This window comes from Psittacula echo (genome assembly GCF_963264785.1).
Source record: "Psittacula echo genome assembly, chromosome: 26".
In the NCBI taxonomy this organism is placed as follows: domain Eukaryota; kingdom Metazoa; phylum Chordata; class Aves; order Psittaciformes; family Psittacidae; genus Psittacula; species Psittacula echo.
In genome coordinates this window covers 910,529-927,279 of record NC_137761.1, presented here as the reverse complement: position 1 = coordinate 927,279, position 16,751 = coordinate 910,529, and positions in this window count along the sequence as shown.

Below are 16,751 nucleotides of genomic sequence, written 5' to 3'. Positions count from 1 at the left end.
TCCAGTGCGTTCTTAGACAGGTCAGGGAGAGCACTGAGAAAGGCAGTAAAATCATAGACGTCAGGGATGGTGTCCTCACTTTTCTGCAGCCCTGCCACAGCTGCTGGCTCCTTGGGGAGCTGCTGGACATGGGCAGGCTCAGCAGAGACTGGCAGCCCCGGGACAGAGGGCAGCACACAGGCATGCACAGGAGGCGGCATGGCCGGAGCAGTGAAGCTCACATCGGGCACCTCCAATGCCATGGGCAGCTGGAGAGGGAGCCTCTCTGTTGGGAGAAGCAGAGAGGTGCTGGGGTGAGAGCTTGGCAGGCAGAGGCGGCTGGGGGTTACCTGGAGGGCAGGAGCAGCAGGAGGACGGGAGCTGCTGCTGTACCTGCCATGGCAGGTGGTCAGTGTCGGTTGGGCGGGGGCCAACTGCCCCCTCCCTTGGGTTTAGCCCCAGTTCCACCAGTCCTGGCTGCTTCAGCAGCCTTGCAGGGCTTTGGTTTGTCAGACACAGCAGCTGCCCCTCACAATGCTTTCCTGCCCTGCTGCTGATCTCCTGTCCTAAACGAGGGTTTCCCATGCCCACGAGGGTTTCCCATCCCAGCTGTGGTATTTGGGGAGGTGAATTGCAAGTCCAAGGGGAAGGGATGGGGCTGACGCCGCTGGCCCTGTGGTGCTGACGTGTGTGCTTCCCAATCTTCCCCAGTGGTGGAAGTGGGAAGGGGGCTTGTGGCACTTTTGGGTTGTTTTTTCCTCCCCCCTCTCAGGAGACTGATCCCTCGGGGATGGCATCTCTGCTGCATCTCGTCACCCTGTCACTGGCATTTGGGACCCTGGTTGGTGGGACCCACAAGGCATGTGATGAAAATTCTCTTCCCTCTAACTACTAGATCAACCAGTCTTTAAAGTATTCATAGGTCTTTTATTTATACATGTATCTCTACATATTTATATGTACACTGTAATGTGATGAGGTAGTGGATTTTTTCTGGAAGCTTCATCCCAGCCCTGGAACTAGGCCTTTTCTTTAGGGTATCTTAGAGCTGTCTGTGAAGGAGAAGGGGTATTGCAGCACAGCAGAAATAATGGCAGAATCCCAGCCCCTCCAGCATGTCTTTGAAACCCTCCCACTGTCCCGCACACCATTAATCAGTATCTCTTGCAGGACTGGTCCAGTGACATCTGCCTCAATAAACAAGAGCAGGACTGCAGCAGAAGTAGGATGAGTGCCTGGCAGAGTTTGACTACGACTAGTAATGAGGGTGCTAGTGCTCAGTCCAAGTGTGTGGTACGTGACCGTTTGAAGGTTGTGAGATCCCTGTGTAAAACCACATTTGGGGTTCCCCAATGTGACTGGGACACCCTTGTAATTCTCTGCTTTGCATCCCAGCCTCTGGGCACAGTGGGCATGGGCCACTCGCGGATTGTGGTGACAGTTTGTGAAGGCAGATGGAACACAGCCAACTGCCTGAGCCAGCGTCTCCCCAGAACCTAGGCCCAGAATATCTGCAGTGCGGGATGAGTGTGAGTTCACCTGCAGATACTGAGCTATCAGGGCAGTAGGATCTCCATAGCTGTGCTATGCTGTGCTACGCTGTGCTGTGCTATGCTGTGCGGTGCTGTTCTATGCGGTTCTATGCTATTCCATTTTAATCCCTGCACTGACCATTAGTCAAATAATGATGAGCCTCTTATTTGCCCGAAATATCAGATGTTTTATTCAGCTCCAGAATAATTTTTAAGGACACACAATGGGTCCAAATGGAAACAGGATTTAATTTCATTTAATTTCATTAAATTTCATTTCATATTAGGAAAATACTCATCACATTCAGGGTAGTGAGACAGTGGCAAACTCTTGCCCAGAGTACCTGTGGCTACTCCATTCCTGGCAGTGCTCAAGGGAGGTTGAACACAAGGGCTTGGAGCAAGCTGCTCTAGTGGAAGGTGTCCCTGCCTGTGGCAGGTGTTGGAGCTGGATGAGCTTTAAGGTCTCTTCCACACTGACCCAGTCTGGCATTCCATGATTCTCTGCTGTGCCAATGTCGGTCACTCTGCACTTGTCGTAGGTGGCCGTGACGCCCTGTTCCATTGCCCAGGTTGAGCTGTGACCCCTCGCATGCTCCACTTCCGGACTAAAAGGCACTGAAGAAGAGCAGCCCGTGAGGGACCTCCCCGAGCCACCTGGGCAGAGGCTGGTCCCCCCACAGTGACTCCTGAAGAACCCCTGGGTGCCCAGTGCCATGGGCACGATGCTGCCGCCATCACAAAGCCGTGGTGGTCGCTGTGGAGACGCCCATTGTGACGGGGCCCCCACGCTGAGCGTGGGCTATTGAAGGAGCCAGAGCCCTGCAGTAACCAGTGCAGAGGAGACCCCTCCCTCGGGAGGCTGCATCTCCCGTGCCTGCCCTGCGCATCCAGGTACGTGTTCTTTGACTTTGCCATCCTCTTTTAGTGTTGCCTTGAAACACATGGTGGGTGCAAAGCAGGAGCCTTCTGTGTGCAGGAGGCATGTGTGTAACCCACCATCCTTCGTCGGGCTTCTTGGCTCCTAAGACTAGGTAATTTCCTATCCTCTGTTTGATAACTTGGAACTTCATTATCCAAGCACTTACTCTTATGAAGCAATATTAATGAAAGGTCCCCACCCACAGCTTCTTCAGCTGCTTTGTCAGCAATGTGATTACCAATATTCTCTGGAGTGTTATCAAACTGATGTGCCTTAAAAGCAAATTTTGACTTTCTGATGATTTCAGAAGTCTCAGCTTTCTGTGCTGATGTGTTGGGGGAGGAGGAATGCAGGGCTTTAGCCTCTATTATGTTTGGTTATCACAACGTATCCTGCTTTCCAGTTTCCATTTTCATAAATCTGCTCCCATTCACAAACAGTTCATAGTCCATGTCCTTCAGGATGCTGTTTCTGTCATAACTGTGTGATGTTTGCTTTCAGAGGAATAGTTACTGCTTCTGCATCTCCTGATGCTTTGGCAGCCCATACTTGCAGATATACCCACTTCCTCTGGGATATCCGGCTCAGTGCCTGGTTTCTGTAACATAAAAACTCGGGCCTCCACAGCCTTTTCATCGGGAACATGGACCTGAATTTTCTTTCTTTAACCCTAATGGATGCATGTAATTTACTCAGTATATCTCTGTCCAATAACAGCACGGGGCACTCGGGCATGCAAAGAAGTTGATGGCTCAACATCTGTTTGCCAGTTTCTCAAATGTAAAGGAAGGCCGGGTTCCTGTCCACCTGTGGCACTAATGCCTGCAGCGGTTTGTTTGCTTAATTGCCCTTTACAAGTATTTATAACAGAATAAGTAGCTTCTGTTTCTACAAGGCATTTTACCTTCTCATTCCCCAACCTAACTGTAGCCAGGGGCTCTGCTGGGGAGGGATTCGAATCTTTCCTCGCTCCCCCTCAATCTTCATCTAAAGGAATCATTCTCTCTTCCTGTCCTGATGGTCCACTAAATCTCCAGTGTTTCTTTTGATTCTGAGGGCATTTTCCCTTTGAGTGCAACCTGTGGAGTCTGTTCACAACCCTTTCTATGTAATCCTTGTTTCTTCTCCTCCTGGGCCACTCCCCTCTTTCCTGGTTTCTTGTGGGATAGCTACAAGCAGCAATTTTTCTCTCTGTTTCTTTTCCCTAAAAATTACATCTTTATACTGTAGCTTATCTTATTCCCCCACATATACAATTAACAAATTCCTAGTTGATACCTGACACACTATAACCCACAAAACATAATATTTTATTATATTAATAATTATATTCTATTAACAACATATATATGAATAATCAGGGACTCAAACTGCTTCCCAGCACCATTGAATCATTTGAACCATTTCAGGGAACTTGCACCAGAGTAATAGTGGTCTGATTGTGATAGATCTCCAAGGCCACCTCCATTATTTTTACCAAATCATGCTGGTCCTCCCTCTTAAGATTTTCTACTTTTTTCCTTATGTCTGCTGTGGATTGACCTTTTACTAAATGGCCTAATTCTTTCCTTCCTTCCTCTGATTCAGGATCAATAGTAGTATATTTATGCATCAACTCTTTTAATCTTCCCACAAATCCAGAAGGTGATTCATTTACATCTTGCTTTATTTCATATAGCTTAGACCAGCTCACTGCCTTGGGGACTGCCTTCCTAATACTGAATAAAATCCACCTCCGCTATTGTTTCAAAGCTTGCCTGTCCCAGTTAGGGTTCCAGTTAGGATTGACATCTCAAAGTGAAAAACATTTCTGCATCAGCTGCTTCGTCCCACTTTCCTTCTCATCTTAAGAATAACATCCACCACTGACGACAGTATTTTAACAGAGTTTCCCGAGTAACCAAACCACTCGGGGGTCCACCACTTTGTTCCAAAATCTCCCGAGTGACCGAACCACCCGGGGGTTCACCGATTTGTTTCCAGTGTTGTGAAATGCAACCCAATGGGGATTTCTTCAAACCCCCTGTGGAGGCAGTGGTCCTGACCTCCACTCGGATTGCTGTAAAATGCAACCCAATGGGGACCTTTTCAGGATCCCCCCTTTGGAGGCAGTGGTACCCATGATCCTGACCTCCACCAAATACCAAAGTCCAGACAACCAAAACTAAACTGCCTTTTACCCACCGTGCAGGGCGTCCCTCTGTGCCTTATGTGGAAAGGGACCAAAAAGAATGCCTTTTTAACGAAATTAAATCAGGGTCTCACCAAGGTCCTGAGTCAGTCCTGAAGAGCTGGGTTTCCTTTCAAGCAAACTCCCCTGATGCTGGCGTGAAGGTCCCAGAGACTCCTCAGATCTTTGGGAAACACAGCTGGGTGTCCCTGTTCTGGAGACAAATTGTTACCATCAAAGGCGGTTAGAGAAACTCTCTAAGGCTCAATTTGGAGTTTCAGAAAGTAGCATTCTTTATTGCAGCACTGGGCGCACGTGAATCGCTTCACGAAGGTGAGCACACCTGTACTTGCCAACAGCAGCTCTATATTTAGCATACTCATGCATATTCACAGCTTTTCCCAGGAACCAGCTATAATATTTGGATCCTAGTTACACGTGCGCTTTCTTGCTGAGTGGGGGTCTTTGGTGGGCACCAGTGGTCTTCCTCACTGTGTTTACTGAATGACCTCAGCGCTTGCGCACGCTCCAAGGTCCTAGTACCCAGTTAGCAGTTGGTATGTCCTTGCTTCTGCTCTGTTCCAGTCTCGCTCCATGCTGGGTGCCACTCTGCTGTCTTGAAGGCTGGCATCCTTGGTCTTATTTACTGTCTCCTTAGCTGTTATCAGTCCCATGATGTTCCTTCCCCCTGGGTAGTCACTGTAGGGAGACAACTCTGAGAACTTCCCAAAGCAGCACCTGCAGCTTCATCGGGCAGCACTCAAGAGGAGGGACCTTCTGCACTGCATCCCCTGGGTGCATCAACCCTGCATGATGGCTCCAGGGTTCGTGGGGAGTTTCCAACCTCTGCCTGGGAGTCACTGTTCCAGAGGCACCCACAGTTCCTCCGGTCGCGGCAGCCCTGGCTTGTCTTGGGAACTTGAGCAGTTCTTTGGTGTGAAGGGCTGCCTGGGCAGGCAGGGGGGTTGGTGCTGGCCTCAGGGCTGAGCTAGCATCACCTGGTCAGGCAGCGGGGCTGGTGCTGGCCTCAGAGTTGAGCTCCCAGCCCCCTGGGTGGTGTTTTGGCTGGGACAGAATTAATTCTCTTTCTAGTAGCTGATGCAGTGCTGTGTTCTGGCTTTATTCTGGCAATAACGTTGGTAACACACTGATGGTTTAGTTGTTGTTCAGTAGCATTTACCCTGATCAAGGACTTTTCAGTCGATCACGCTCTGCAGTGAGGAGCAGCACAAAAAGCCAGGAGGAAGCAGACAGGACCCCTGACCCAAACTAGCCAAAGGGGTATTCCATCCCACAGCAGTCATGTCCAGTATAGAAACTACATGGAGTCACCCTGAAGTAATCGTATTGGGTCAGGCTGGGTATCACTCAGTGGGTACTGAGCAATTGCATTGGGCATCACTGCTGGTTAGCATTATCCTCTCTCCTGTCTAGCTTTATGCTCTGCCCCTTTTAAACCACAACAGCTCTACAGGAGCAAAATTTGCGTAGAGCTTTTAAGGTAAAATCTTCTATCACTAAAATCACTGTTGTTGCTCCAGGTCTGGTTTTTCATTTCTTTTCATGACTTTGTTCTTGTATTTTTAAAGAGCTCTGGCTGATGGGTGAGTTATTTCTCTTTCTATAATTCTTGCGGATTTCCAACCTGCGCCTTGCTCCTTTCCATGTGGGTCCTTCCCTCTCTGTGCGTTCCGTGCCTGTCCTGGGTCTGTAGTGTTCCGTCAGCAGCCTGGTGGAGGTGCGGAGCAGCTCCTGCTCCCCAGCTCTCTGTGGCCGTAGTTGTGGTCGCTGCCGTTTCCCTGGCACGGGCAGATTATCAGTCTGCAGCTGAGGGTTGCTTTTCCACAGCGGAGTCTTGTCTGGGGCTGGGGCAGGGTGGGGGCTGGCCCTGGAAGTCTGCACTGTCAAGTCTGGCTGTGGACCGCATGTTGAGTCAGTGGGATTTGTGCTCGCAGTTAATAGTGCACAGTGTAGGGAACACAGGGATCTGATTCGGTTTCCACATGGAATGAAGTAAAAGGAAGCACTTGGCGGGATGGAGCCATCCCTTTCTTGTGAGGCTGCGGGATGAAGGATGCTGCGAGCATGCGGGGTGTGGAGCATCCCAGCATGGCTCCTGAAGGGCCGGAGGCTTGTCTCCCACTGAGATTGACTCTGTGGCTCTGGCAGAAGAGGGCAGAGGCTGGTCCCCCCATGGCCACTCCCAGAGCACCCCCGGGTGCCCAGTGCCATGGGCACGATGCTGCCGCCATCACAAAGCTGTGGTGGTCGCTGTGGAGACACCCATTGTGACGGGGCCCCCACGCTGAGCGTGGGCTATTTAAGGAGCCAGAGCCCTGCAGGAACCAGTGCAGAGGAGACCCCTCCCTTGGGAGGCTGCATCTCCCATGGCTGCCCTGCGCATCCAGGTACGTGTTCTTTGACTTTGCACTCCTGTTGCAGTGTTGGCTTGAAACACATTGTGTGTGCGTGCTCTAAAGGGAGGAGAAGCTGTCAGGAGATGTGCTGGTGCCATCCCAGCTGTAGGAGCAGGGGATGGGTGAGGAGGAGGTGCTGGGCTTGTTCATGTGCTTGGAGCTCAGCTCTGCCTGCAGAGGTGCTGGGGGTGAAGCAGGAGCCTTCTGTGTGCAGGAGCTGCTGGTGTCAGAGGTGCTGAGAAGGTGTCAGGGCAGGAGCAGCCCCTGGGCAGTGCAGCTGCTGGTGCTGTCACTGGGAGCTCAGCACAAGGGGACCTGCCTGGCTCCGGCAAGGCCCGTGCAAACCCCCCGGGCATTGCAGAAGGCAGCAGGGCCCTGGCAGGTTCCAGTGATCCCTGTGCCAGGCTCTGCAGAAGTCACAGAAATTTCTAAACTGAAAAGTAAGAAAAAAAATCCTCAAATTTTATCTGTTGCTCTTTGCAATCTTCCTGCACTTGGAAACCTCCAATGTGCAGTGCAATCTGAAAGACTTTACAAATCCCAAAGGTTTTCATGAGGCCCATGGTGTATTTGGGTTGAGTCCATGAACCTTAGGTGCTAGAGAAGAGACTGAGGGATACCTCTCAAGAAGTCCAAGTCAGAAACAAAGCCTCAAGTCCCTTCAGCATTAATGGGCCCCACTGAGGGCTGTTACTGACAAAGCCCCCAAGGACTCCTTAAAGCAAGTAACTGCAGGCTGTGACTACTGGGAGGCAAAGGCAAAATGCAGGTGTCTGATGGTGAGAAAACCTTGGTTTGTTTGATGAAGCAGAAAGGCCAAGCCCTGACCACAGCCCTTGGAGAAGAAGAGCCTGAAATCCTGAGAATGAAAGTTCTCCTCATAGGCCTTGATGAAAGAGGCAACTGCCATAGCCCAGGGCACAGAGACCTTTTGTTTTTTTGGGCCTTTCAGCCTTGCCAGAATCCTCACTCATCTCTGCTGCAGGTTGTCCTTCACTGGCCCATGCCTGCACCTCTTTCTCTTCAGGCTCTTGACACCCATCTTGCTTTCCCACCTGGCTCTCACCTGGCATTTCTGTACCTTCAGTCACATCTCTGCACCCATTGCTGTCTGCTCCTTGAAACACAAAGCCATGGGCTGAGCCAGACTCCCTCTGGGTGACCTCTTGCACCACAACTCCACATTTGAGAGACAATTCTCTTTCCTAACTTTGAGTCTGAACCTTCCAAGCTTCCTGCCTCTAGCACCCTCTCTGCTGTGCACACCCCACTCTCTGCCCACACTCACAAGTGTCTCACAGAAGCTTTGCACTTCCCCTGCAGCAGTGACCCCTCACTGCAGGAGGTTCCTGCATTCTCCAGGCTCAGGGATGGATCCTGCATTCCAGGCAAGTTTGGGTAATGCAGGAGAGGCAGACAGGGAGGTCGGCTCATGGGGCATGAGGAGCAGTGTTCAGGCACCCCCAGCAGTGGGCATTCCCCATGTGCCACGCTGAGGCCTGTTCCCATGAGGGAAACTTTTCAGATAGCCTCTTGTTTGTCCAGGCTCTGCAACCACACTCCAGGAACACCTCCTCCTCCTCCACCTACAAACATCAACTGCTCTCCATTGCTGGGCTCCATCCTGCCTGTAAGGATTGGTTAAAACCCTGAACCATCACCTTGCTTCTTGCTGACTTCCCTCCACCCTCCCTCACCTCCCTGCACACTGCTCATTGCCACCAGTAACTCACTGAAGAGTTAAGAAGCTCTCAAGGCTTTCCTCAGGGAGTGACCATGTTTCTCCATTCACCATTGATGGATCCATGGAGTGCCAGGTGTGAGGTTCCTGCAGAGGCAGAGCTGCCCCTGGGCAGAGCCCTGCTGCCGGGAGGGGTGTGCAGGGCAGAGCTGAGCACACAGCCCATGGGATGGGCTCTGGGAGCACTGAGAGGGAGCAGAGCTGGGCCCAGAGCAGCAGCTCCTGGCAGGGACAGCTCCAGGCAGCAGAGACATGGGCAGGGAGTGGGGGAAAAGTGCAGCCCAGGCCTGGGGAGGGTGCGTTCAGGCAGCTCTCTTGGTGTCTGGCACTGGAGGTGGCTGCTGGCCATGCTCTGCCGGGCACAGTCCTTTGCTTCTCCCCATGAGATCTCCACGATCTGTCCTTTGGAACGGTGCTGCCCTGCTCTCAGCACAGGACAGGTTTTTGTGTGGGTTCTTAAGATCAATTTGTGTGTGAAGGCATCTTACAGGCAGTGGGAGTTTGAGCACACGGGAAATGGGAAAGGACTGATGGACACTGCAGCTCTCCTGGCTCCGCACTCATCTGCAAAAAGAGCTGAGAACTTCTCCGTTTCAATGCTCTTCAGGTTTTCAGTCATACAGAAAATGCTTTATAACACCCCTCCAAAATATAAAAAACCTCAGCAGTGTTAAGCCAGTAAATAAATAATGCAGTCAAAGTGACTCTAAGGCCATGCTGAGCCTCTCTTGTGCAGACCAGACTCATCGGAGTCATGAGTACATGTAGAGAACTTTACAATCAAGTTGGATTTCATCTGACATCCCTTGTGAACATTGGAGCTGGACAAAGCACTGCTTCAGACATAAGATGACTCCCAGCCAACATGGCCTTGAACACTGCCAGGAATGGGGCAGCCACAGATCCTCTGTGCACCCTGTGCCAGTGTTGCACCACCACCTTCAAACAGAAAAAATTCCTCCAAATGTCCAAGATAAATCTCCCTTTTTTCAGCTTAAATCTATTGTCCCTCTTCCTGTCACTGCACACCCTTCTAAAAAGCCCCTCTCCAGATTTCTTGTAGGCCCTGTTTAGCTATGGGCAGATGCTAAGATGTCTCCCTGGAACCTTCTCCAGGCGTAACACCCGCATCTCTCTCAGCCTGCCTTCATCGGAGACGTGCTCCAGCCCTTAGAGCACAGCAGTTAATGGCTGGACTCGGTGTTCTCAAGGGTCTTTTCAAATGAAATGATTCTGGGATTTCATCTGACATCCCTGGTGAACGTCAGAGCTGGGCAAAGCACAGCTTCAGAGCAAACCTGACTCCCATCCAACCTGGCCTTGAACACGGCCAGGGATGGGGCAGCCACATCTTCTCTGGGCACCGTCTGTGCGCACCTCCGCATTCTCACAAAGAAGAACTTCCTCCTAATGTCCAGTCTAAATCTGCCTTTTTTTCAGCTGAAGCCATCTCTCCTTCTCCTGTCACTGCACACACTTGTAGAAAGCCCCTCTCCAGATTTCTTGTAGGCCCTGTCTAAGTATGGGCAGATTGCTAGGATGTCTCCCTGCAGCCTTCTCTTCTCCAGGCTGAACACCTCCAGCTCTCTCAGCCTGTTTTCAGCAGAGAAGTGCTCCAGTCCTCGAAGCATCTTTTAGGTCTCTCATAAGCCCGTTATTGTAAGATCATAAGAGAACAGAGGTTGGAAGGTACCCCAGTGGGTCTCAAGTCCAACCCGTCAGGGACAATATCAGAAAAAGTGGTTCAAGGCTTGATTTACTCTGAGTTGGATACTCTCAAGGCCAGAGCCTGCACAGCCTCTCTGGGTGACCTGATGCAGCACTTGCCTGAGCCTATGGGAACAAGGTTTCCTTATGTCCTGGCTCAACCTCTCCTCTGTCACTATCCCCCATTGCCTTTTGTCCTCCCACCAGGCACCATTGTCAGGAGCCTGGCTCTGTATTCTCCATGACCTCCTTGCTGGTACAGGCAGCCAGTCTCCAACAGCCTTCCCTTCCCAAAATCTCAGGTCCCCATCAGCCTTCCCTTCTCCAGGCTGGACAAGCCCAGCTTCTCCAGTCTCTCCCCACAGGCACTGTGCCCGCGATGCTGCTGTCCTCCCTTGCTGCCAGGGCACACGCTGCCTCCTGTCCAGCTCCTGCCCACCCAGCCCTTTCCCATGGGCTGCTCCCAGCCAGGCAGCCCCAGCCTGGGCCATTGCAGGGGAGTCCCCTGCAGGGACCCCTGTGTCCCCTGCTCTCCTGCCCAGGACACCCTGAGAGCTCTGCAGCCCCCCCATGCCATCCCATCTCCCCACACCAGCACAACAGTCCCAGTCCTTGGCCTGCTCAAGAGCTCTTCCTGCTCCAAGCACAGAGCAGCCATCCCAGAGCTGGAGCAGCCAGAAAGCTGATTTCATTCCCCTTCATTCCTGCCATGTGAGCACGTATCACAGAGAAGAAGTTGCTGCAGGATCATTTATTTCCCTTAAATACAAAGAGAGCTTCACTGACACAAAGTCTTGGGTCACACAACATCAGTGGCTACTTAAGGAGGAGGAGATGAAAATTGACATTTCTATGAAGACAACATCATCACAAATTGGAACAGGAAATCAAATGTAAAGAGCCAGAAGTGCCAGAGCTGCAGCTTCCGTGTGTCTGCGAATGGCAGGAGGAGGAAGTGGGTGATGGAGCTGCCGTTGGACATCTGCTGCCTCTGGGCATGGGGCACTGTCAGAGGAGAAAAAGGGCAGTGTCAGGTTAGGACAGGAGGGATGTCAGATACAAAAGTTCAATTTACACACTCACGACTGTGAACACTTTCAGGCTACAGAAGGGAGGCTCAGCCTGAGTTGGTCATGATTGTCTCTGAGGTTGTTTGGGTTCTTTGTTTTCCCAGTGTCACAGCTGACAAGTGACATTTTAGGGATAAATTTACTAAGAAATATTTTGAAGGCAACTGTGAAGAGTCTCAGCATTGGACAGAAAAAAGGGCACAACTGTCTGTGGGTTCGTGCCTACTCAAATTGCTGCAGAGTCCATCACTCTGGTTCTCAGCTGCTCTGCGCTTTCTAGAGAGACAGTCAGCTCCTTGCCCAGCATAGCATGGCCAGCAGCCACCTCCAGTGCCAGACACCAAGAGAGCTGCCTGAACGCACCCTCCCCAGGCCTGGGCTGCCCTTTCCCCCCACTCCCTGCCCATGTCTCTGCTGCCTGGAGCTGTCCCTGCCAGGAGCTGCTGCTCTGGGCCCAGCTCTGCTCCCTCTCAGTGCTCCCAGAGCCCATCCCATGGGCTGTGTGCTCAGCTCTGCCCTGCACACCCCTCCCGGCAGCAGGGCACGGCCCAGTGGCATCTCTGCCTGTGCAGGGGCTAAGGAGCAGCTCACACAAGTCCTAACAAAACTTTACCCTTGCTGATGGAGCGGATTCACCCTGGTTAGTTGAGGCATCTCCTCCTAAGGCTGTAGGCCTGGGGCTGGAAGGGGACTCAGGTCCCTCCCATGAACACCACAAACCCACAGGAGGTAGGATTCCTCCTGCCTCTGGTCAGGTCTTCCTTGAAAAGGCACCTACATGAGGGAGTTCTTTGTCTCAGCATTAACATTGACTGGGGCCAGGAGTGACATGTCTGGGTGCAAATCTCTGGTGACATGTGGCATTACAGGGCTGGTCAAAGTTACACGCAAGTTATAGAGACAGGCCAAGGATACGTGCAGGCTGATATAGAGACAAGACAATATCGTTGGGAATATTCTTGTAAGCGCTCAGAGGCATCAGGCATCAGTTGCTATCAGTGATGACAGGTCTGTCCTTTCTGCCACCCTTTAGCTGCAGGCATTGAGTGAACACAAAGTACATCACTGCAGGGTCTTTACTCACTCCCTTGATGATCCAGCTAAGGAACAGCCCAAGCATTTTAACTGTGTGCTTGGCTACATCTGGCTTTCAGAGACAGCATCCTTTATGCACAGCGATGGGTCATAGCAAATCTCAGACAAGCTCAAACAGGAATTGAAGAGCACCAGGATGAGATGCTCCTACTTCAGGAATAGTTAAAGAAGAAACAAGACAGGACCACCACTAAATAAAGCAAGAGTACATGCAGGTAGATCTCAGATAGCCTATCTCCTCTTTGCCTCAGTTACCACCAGCAAGATCTCTCAGGACTGTGTGCTTTGAGAAGGGACCCTGGATGGGAAAGGGGAACAACCAGCACTGGATGGGGATCAAGTCAGGGGTTAGGGTCTTTGCAGACTACAGCCTTACCAGTCCATGAGACCAAAGGGGCAGCATCCAAGGTGCTGAGAGAATGTTTTTCACCAGGACCTGCTGGTCTGTTGCTGTCCCAGGAGAAAAGGCACTGGACTCTGTGAGGCATCATTTAAAATGCTGTTCCCTAGATCCAACTCTGTAAGGAGAGAATTGTACAGGTAGTCTCATGTCCCTTTGATGGCTGGAACCCCAAGAGGTGTAGCATGGAGACAAGAAGGATGAGGAGGGTGGATGCCCCCTGCATGAAGGGGAAACCTGGATTTCTGGAGGTCCTCTGTGTGACAGGGAGCAGGTTTGGGTTGGCTTTTGTGACTGAGGATCAGAGGAGTTGGTGAGAGGGACATGGTGCTCACAGTTGCTCACTACTTGCTCGGGGAGTGGAAACAGAACAGGTCTTTTGTCAGCAGCTAAGAAAGCCTCCAGGCTAATGAGCAGGTACCTTGCAGGTAATTGCCCTGGCAGTCCCTGGCCATGCAAAGCAACAGGGTGCAACAGTGTGGAGGGTCTTGGCACAACCGGTTAACACAGGTGCAGGGCGGGCCAACAAGGGTGATGCTCCCCTGGAAAAGCTGCTCAGGATGTGATCATCAGTGTCAGCCTTGGCTGTCATGAGCATGCAATAGTGGGGACTCAGATGATACAGGGCATGAGGAAGGCCAGCAGCAGAGAACAGACTCTGGACTTACTTGGGGACAATTCCAGGAGTTTCTGTGGGAAGCGGCTCTGATGGTGAAGGAGCATGAGCAAGTCTGATAACGATCCCTGAGGCTGGAATACCTGGAGAGCTTCCAAGGTCCACCATGGCTTTTGCCACCTTTCTGAATGCCGGTCAGGCTCCTGAGGGCTTTAGCACAGTTGCAGAGCACCTGCGCATTCTGGAATGCCTGGTGTTATTCCGCAGCCTTGCCAGAGCCTGCTGAGGCCTCTGCCTCCATCTAGAATGCTTGAGGAGATTCTGCAGGGTTGGTGCAGACTGCCAGGGCCCTGCCATGTTCTGCAATGTTGGGTGTCCTTCCAAGCGTGCTGGTGGAAGCACTTCCATGGGCATTGCTGGAACCCTCCAGTTTCCCAGCAGGGCCTTTGCCGCCTTCCAGTAGCCTCGATGTGCTGCCGCGGTGCCGTGGTTTAAGTCCAGTCAGTAATTCAGAACCACGTAGTTGCTCGCTCACTCCCTCCCCTTCCTCCCCGCCACTCCCGGAGGGATGGGAAGGAGAATCGAAAAAATGTAACTCCCACAGGTTGAGATAAGAACAGTCCAGTAACTAAGGAATAACACAAACCACCGCCGCTACCACCAGTAATAATAATAGAATCATAGAATCGTAGAACCATAGAATAGTTAGGGTTGGAAAGGACCTTAAGATCATCTAGTTCAAACCCCCCTGCCGTGGGCAGGGACACCTCACACTAAACCATGTCACCCAAGGCTTTGTCCAACCTGGCCTTGAACACAAACAGGGATGGAGCATTCACAGCTTCCCTGGGCAACCCATTCCAGTGCCTCACCACCCTCTCAGTAAAGAATTTCTTCCTTAGATCCAATCTAAATTTCTCTGTTTAAGTTTTAACCCATTGCCCCTTGTCCTATCACTACAGTCCCTAATGAAGAGTCCATGTCCAGCATCCTTATAGCCCCCCTTCAGATACTGGAAGGCTGCTGTGAGGTCTCCATGCAGCCTTCTCCAGGCTGAGCACCCCCAACTTTCTCAGCCTCTCTTCATACGGGAGGTGCTCCAGTCCCCTGATCATCCTCGTGGCCCTCCTCTGGACTTGTTCCAACAGTTCCATGTCCTTTTTATGTTGAGGACACCAGAACCGCACACAATACTCCAAGTGAGGTCTCACGAGAGCAGAGGAGAGGGGCAGGATCACCTCCTTCGACCTGTTGGTCACACGCTTTTTGATGCAGCCCAGGATACGCTTGGCTTTCTGGGCTGCGAGCTCAAGCTGAAGCTGGCTCATGTTCATTTTCTCATCGACCACCACCCCAAGTCTTTCTCCACAGAGCTGCTCTGGATCTCTGCTCTGCCCAACCTGTAGCTGTGCCTGGGAATGCTCCAACCCAGGTGTAGGACCTTGCACTTGGCATGGTTAAACTTCATAAGCTTGGCATCAGCCCACCTCACAAGTGTGTCAAGGTCCCTCTCGATGGCATCCCTTCCCTTCAGCGTATCAAACCAGTTGCGATGACACCCAAAATCCTGGGGTACCCCAAACCTTCCTGAAGCACCACAAGAGGAGGAAGGATCCCCAAATGGGGGTCCTGGGGCAGCCCAAAAGTGACCTGCACCCCACCATCACCCCGGGCCCTCCCAAATGAACCCAGGGACCAAAATCCTGGAAGTGCCCCACCAAACACCCCCACCCCAAATGGGGATGCCCCCAGAAAGCTGTTCCACCCTCAAGCCACCAGTACCAAAACGCTCCTTGTTGTCCTCAAACCACACCCCATGGGGCATTCCAACACCCCCACCCACCCCCACGCCCCCCTGTATCAGGGGCTGGGGGGACAGACCCAGAGTGGGAGGGTGCCTGATTTGGGGTGTGCCCCCGAAAAAGACCAAGGAGGTCTGGTGGGGGAGGGGCAGGAGCACGGGTGGCAGGGACTGGGAGCACTGGGAGGGACTGGGGAGGACTGTAAATTTGCAGATGACACCAAATCGGGTAGGAGCATTGATCTGCTGCAGGATAGGAAGCTCTGTAAGAGGGATCTGGACAGGCTGCATCCATGGGCTGTGGCCAACGGGATGAGGTTCCAGAAGGCAAAGTGCCGGGTCCTGGACTTGGGCCACAACAACCCCCTGCTACGCTCCAGGCTTGGGGAAGAGCAGCTGGAAACTGCTCATGGGAAAGGAGCTGGGGGTGCTGATTGATGGAGCTGAACAGGAGCAGCTTGTGCCCAGGCAGCCAGGAAGCCACCAGCATCCTGGCCTGGATCAGCACCAATGTGGCAGCAGGGCCAGGGCAGTGGTTGTGCGCTGCACTGGGCGCTGGTGAGGCTGCAGCTCGAATCCTGTGTTCAGTTCCATGGCCCTCACTACAAGAGAGACATTGAGGTGCTGGAGTGGGGCCAGAGAAGGGCACCGGAGCTGGTGCAGGGCCTGGAGCACAGTGTGATGGGGAACGGCTGAGGGACCTGGGGGGTTCAATCTGGAGAAGAGAAGGCTCAGGGGGGACCTGATCGGTCCCTACAACTGCCTGAGAGGAGGATGGAGCCAGGAGCTGCTGGGCTCTGCTCCCAAGGAACAAGGGATGGGACAAGAGGAAACGGCCTCAAGCTGCACCAGGGCAGGTTTAGATGGAGCTGAGGACCAATTCCTTCCCCAAAGGGTGCTCAGGCATTGGAACAGGCTGCCCAGGGCAGGGCTGGAGTCACCCTCCCTGTGAGTGTTCACACTCCATGGAGACGAGGCCTCAGTGCCATGGGTTAGTGGTGGCCTCAGCAGTGCTGGGGTAAGGGTTGGACTGGAAGAGCTTAAAGGGCTTTTCCAACCTGGATGATTCTATGATTCTGTGATCCTTTTTGCTGAGGCACCGGTGAACCAGGTATTTTCTGTTGCTGCTCCCTCGGTGAAGGGAGGTGCTGCTAAACCTGGTGAGGGTTTGAAAGGTTGTTGTAACACTGATGGCTCTGCATTTACAGGCATCTGCAGTAGTTTGGAAACTTCAGTCTGTCCTTCAGGTAATTTCACTTCCTCTGCAAACCCCGGTAGGTAGGCATGCCATTTTCTGCCAG